This window comes from Podarcis bocagei (genome assembly GCF_964188305.1).
Source record: "Podarcis bocagei genome assembly, chromosome: 8".
NCBI classification, from domain to species: domain Eukaryota; kingdom Metazoa; phylum Chordata; class Lepidosauria; order Squamata; family Lacertidae; genus Podarcis; species Podarcis bocagei.
The window spans coordinates 24151691-24157618 of NC_138133.1; positions in this window are offsets into that span (position 1 = coordinate 24151691).

A 5928-nucleotide genomic window follows, 5' to 3' on the forward strand; every position below is an offset into this window, starting at 1 on the left:
GAGGTGATGAGGATGAAGAATGAGGAAGTGGGAGAGATGGGGGGGGTGGAGAGTCACTCGAGACAATGCCATTATCCAAGAGGCTGGGTTCTATAGCCTCTTTCTGTAGTTTGAAATAAAAACGGACTGTAGGAAACTTTTCCTTGTCTTTATACTTTCCTGGGCAACCATCCGGGAGCCACTGACAGCATCCTGACATGAGTAAAACAGAACTCCCCACACCTGCAATTCCCAGTAACTAGTATTTAAAGGCCTCCAAAAGCAAGGGGAGAACTTTTTCTTCTCTTCTTTGGCATCACTCATAGCTGAGTAAGATTGTCTTCCATGAACATAGTCTTAACAGTAGGTCCGTAAGTGACTGTGGAGGACAATTCTGGATCAACATGTCCTTCCACAGTGAGGACATAGGTTTCCAGATCAGAGTTGATTGTGGTGAGGGTTTGCCAAATGTGCCTTCCTTTTAGCATGTTTCTCCCTTTCATCCTGAGTTCGACCGTCTTCAAAGTCCATGATATCTGTGGCAAAAGCTGTTCTCCAGTTGGAGCACTTGCAGTGTTTCCCAGTTGTCGGTGTTTATACTACTTTTTAAAGATTTGCCTTGAGAGAGTCTTTAAACCTCTTTTGTTGACCACCAGCATTATGCTTTCCATTTTTAAGTTCAGAATAGAGTAGTTGCTTTGGAAGATGATAATCAGGCATCTGAACAACATAACCAGTCCAACAAAGTTGATGTTGAAGAATCAATTCTTTGACGCTGGTGATCATTGCTTCTTCCAGTACACTGGCATTAGTTTGCCTGTCTTCCCACGTTATATGTAATCCCCCCTCCGGAGACACCATTGATGGAATTTTTTGAGTTGGAGATGGCATTTATAAGTGGTCCACGTTCACAAGCATACAGTAAGGTTGATAGTACAATAGCTTTGTAAACAAGCGTTTTGGTTTCCCTGTAAATGTTCCAGTCCTCAAACACTCTGCACTTCAATTGGGAGAAAGCTGCATTCACAGAGCCCTTGTGGAAAAATAACTGCCCAGGTAGGCGAAGTGATCGACACTTTCCAACATTTCACCATTGAGTTGGATTGGTGGTGCTGCAGAGTGGTTGTTTTGTGCTTTTTGGTACAGCACTTTGGTTTTTTGGACGTTGAGTGATAAACCAAGCTTTCTGTAAGCTTCTGCAAAGATACTTAGGATGGTTTGGAGGTCATCCTCTGAGTGCGCACACACTACATTGTCATCAGCATACTGAACTTCTATGACGGAAGTTATGGTAACCTTGCTCTGCTTTCAAAGAGTGCTGCCTTCTCCACAGTCTTTTGAGGTCTAAGACTTGTGTCGAGTAGTAAGGGCCCAATAGTGTCACTATATGAGTGTAATGAATGCATTTAAATGCAAGGTGTTCATATTTCCTCATGGCCTGTGCTGGCAAGATCACATGAGAAGCCCTGGACCGCACAGGAGAAGGCTGTGGTGTAACCTCTTTCCAAGCCAGTGTAAACCTTTTAAAAAATTTGTTTGATGTTGTCATGGGAAGGGGGGCGGGTAAAGCCACAGGGTTCCTGTATATGGTCCAGGGCTTTTAACATTGCCTTGGTAAGAATAAAGGAAGAGTGCTGAGGCAGATCTACAGCCAAGAGTCCTGGGAGTGTTGGGTGGAGGGTGTTGTACAATTTGTGACCCATCAAGGCAAGTCCAGCCCACCAGCCGTATGAGGGACTTAATAAACCTTTTGCTTTGGTTACTGCCTTCCTGGGGTTGCAAAAAGAGACAGGTTGCCATAGCACCAGGCAATCCACAGTGTGTACCTTGTAGGCTGTGCTCAGCTTTCTGACTTGCAAATGGCAGAGGCCCGCCTCACATCTGTGTTTGATATGAAAGCTACAAGTCATTGGTTCTCTATCTCTGTCTCTGCAACTGTTACAGGAAATGGTATTAAGTAGACGGTGTTTACTTTGGAGTGTTAAGGAAATTCTGTCTCTGTCCCTTTGTGGCTGCTGTGATATTAAGGTTATAGGATTTTCCAGCTATAAATCCCTGCCCCCCCCATTTGTTTTGATTGTCAAATAATTTTAAATCCAAACATTTCCCAGAAAATGGATTGGAATCCTTCTGTCACCCTCAGTGTGGTTTAGTGGTCGGAGTGTCAGACTAGCTACTCCCCACTCAGCCATCAACCTAACTGGATCTGGCTACTGGGTGAGTTATTTACCTCACCCAACTGCCTTGGGCCTATCTGACCAGTGGACACAGTTGCCCATCTATCAATAACACCATGTTGTCAAGTGAAGGATTTTCCTTTGCCTATGTTAGGGGTGCCCAAACTTTTTACAAAGAGGGCCAGATTTGATGAAGTGAACATGTGTGAGGGCCGACTTTTGTTTACAATTTTACCCCAAAGTTGATGAGCTTTTTTAAGGATTTGACCCCAATAAATAAACTGCCACAGGGGCCGGATTAGGCCCCCAAAACGGACTTTGGAAATGCCTGGCCTATGTAGTTTGAAATCAAACCACATGGACAAAAACTGAGAGGTTTTCTCAGGGTGCAACCCGTTGACAGTTAAGCTTGATATTATCAAGGACTACAACTCCCAATATCCCTGACCATTGTCCATGCTGATTGGAGATGATGGAAATCGGAGCTTAATAACATCAGGAATGCCACAGGTTCCCCGCCCTTGCCGCAATATGACCTAATGGCATATTGAGATGTGATGCAACAGATATATGCCACATTTATCTTGCCACATATTACAGTCAAACTGACCACATATTACACACAAGTGGAGGATGACTTGTTGCTTCCTAGCATGTGGAAAACTCTTAAGCTGACTTTAAAAAGTTGAGGACAGATAGCTCCCTGTCCTACTACCCGTGCTTTGTTCACCCAGGTATTTGTATAAATATGCACATTTCCTTATTTCATTAATCTTTTTAACAATGCACGTTAACAACCCACAACGTCTTTGGAGTCATCAGCAGTGCTTAAACATGAACAACCTGGATTTCTTAAGAAAGCTCCAGACAGAAAGTTTAATAAGGGTAATGTCTCACCTAGACATTTCAATCATATGTGGGCGGGTTGCAAGCTAACTGTACTTCAAGGATACCGCTATGCCATGGGCAATTGGTTAGATGCTGACTTAACATTTCTCCTCTGTAGGGAAGAAAGAATGTGGTATGAGCTTGTACAGCAGCAGTTTCCTCAACTCATGTTTCAGTTTTTCCTTGACTCCACCCCACCTGAGATTTCCCAGCGCCTAAGAGCGGGTAGTGATCGTCAGATGTTGCTTCATTGTGAATCAATATTAAAATTGCGCTTCTAGGTCTACTGCAGAGCGTCACTGTTCCCACGGCACAAGTCCTAGCCCTCCTCACACGGCTTGCTTCCCATGGGAAGGTTAAGGCTGGGCAAATTTGGTGTACCATTGGAACAAACTGGGCTTTTCTGAATGTAGTTTTCTCCAGCTCTTTTCCTCCTGCTGTTGATCACTCTCTGTTGGCTTCCGACACACTTCTTTGTCTCGTTGGAAAACTGTATGGCTGATTCAGAAGTACAAGTTGTTCCACCGGTGAGGCCTGTAACTCAGTGGTGTTCGCAGGAGAAGTCACTTAAGAATATTCCCCTGCAAAAAGCAGGCACTATGTCAAAATTTACCACATCAGAGCAAATGCTTCCAGACCGACATAGAGATGGGTGAATCTGTCAACTTTGGTTTCTCTCAGCTTCTCATTTTTCCAATCTTCTGTTGAGTCCTCCAGATTTCTACATCAGTTTGTAAAAACAACAACAGCAGCCCATGTTATTATGAAGATTCATCTGCATTTGAGTGTAATTTTTTCCTAATATAAATGTTTATATGCAATTAGCCTAATAACACAAGCAATTTTCCATAATACAATACCTTTTTGTATGTGATTTTCCACTAATATTTGCATTTTGATGGACACTTTACCTCATCATATTCATTTCTGTACACATCAATTGGCTGCAGAGCGACACTGCAAAATTTTGAGAAGTGCAGATTCTGAAGGATAGCTGCATTTCGGTTCTTGTTTTGGAAACTCCAATTTTGGTCTAGCTTCAAATGAGCACTGAACAGAGGTCCCAACTTGTGAGCGAGACTGGGGGAAACGTCGTGTGTGTGATGTCATGTGTGACATGATATCATGGCATTGGGAGGAGCTGGGTTGGGCCCCAAGGAGTTGACGCTCCTGGAACTGTACAAAATTCCTTCTCCATTCCTAGCCCAGCCCTCTTTCTATCATGGTAAGTTTCCATGTGAGTCATAATTTCCACAAGGGAATGCTTTCAAATCACCTTGTCCTAGATGGTGATATGGTAGAGTCACCACATGAGTAATGCACCACCTATGAAAATAGACACTAAGGATACCAAGGATGAGATGGTTAAAGAAGTTATGATAAAGTGGGCTGTTGATTTTGGCTATAATATTGAATACGATAAATGGACAAAACTATGGAACGAAGGGATGAAATTTACAGCATGCTCAACCTTAAGAGAGAATTTGGGAAAAATGATGTACCGGTGGTATATTACCCCGGTCAAACTGGCCAAAATGTATAAATTGAACAATAAAACCTGTTGGAAATGTAAATTAAAAGATGGGGATCTCTACCACATGTGGTGGGATTGCGAAAAGATGAAAAAGTTTTGGGACCTAATATATAATGAATTGAAAAAACTTTTCAAGTACACATTTCCGAAAAAAACGGAAATCTTTTTATTAGGGATAATAGGGAAGGAAGTAAAAAAGGAAGACCATAAATTACCGTATTTTTTGCACCATAACACTCACTTTTTTCCTCCTAGAAAGTAAGGGGAAATGTCTGTGCGTGTTATAGAGGGAATGCCTATGGGTGGCATGCCTACGGATTTTCCTCCTCTAAAAACTACGTGCGTGTTATGGTTGGGTGCGTGTTATAGAGCGAAAAATACGGTATTTCAATATGCTACTTCAGCAGCCAGAATACTCGTGGCCCAAATATGGAAATTACAGGAGACCCCAACAATAATAGAATGGCAGGCCAAATTTTCTGAGTACACAGAATTAGCTAAAATGACATATAGAATTCGAGACCAAAAAGGTACAAAGTTCGAAGAAGAGTGGGGTAAATTTGTGGTATATATAAGAAATAACTGCAGAAGTTTAAAAACTACAGCAGGGTTAACATAAATCCTGTGATGTGTATAGAAGGTCAATAAGAATCTACAAGAGAAGATATGTTTTAAGAAAACTGACGCAGGGAAGGAAGTCGCGGCGTGAAGATACGCAATGTACCGTATTTTTCGCCCTATAGGACGCACTTTTCCCCCTCCAAAAATGAAGGGGAAATGTGTGTGCGTCCTATGAGGTGAATGCAAGCCTTGGGAGCTCCGCGGGAGTTCCCGTCAGGTTCCCAAGGCTTGCGGATAGCAGCCTGCATCCTGAAGTCTGGGGCGTGCTGCACAGCGCACCCCGGGCTTCGTGCAGATATTGGGCAGCCCCACAAGCTCGGGGGACAGCGGGGAGGCGGAGCGCCGCCATCCTGCTATTCCCCGACCTGGTTTGGAGGCTGGCGGTGGGGAGAAGCCAGCCCCACAAGCTCGGGGGACAGATATCCGCAAGCCTGAGGAGACCGGTGTGACTTCCCGCCGGACTCCCTAGGCTTGTGGATAGCAGCCTGTTCTGGGGGCTGGGGTCGGGGGAAGCTCGGGCATCCCCCCCCCAGCCCCGCGCCTGGGGAAAAATAAATTACCCCCCTTTATTTCCCCCCCCAAAACTAGGTGCGTCCTATGGGGCGAAAAATACGGTAAATAAGATGACACAAAATGTTGATTGTAAAAGATTGTTTTATTTGTTGTTTGTGGAAAAATTAATAAAAAAGCATTAAAAAAAGAAAATAGACGCTAAGGCCACAATCCAAT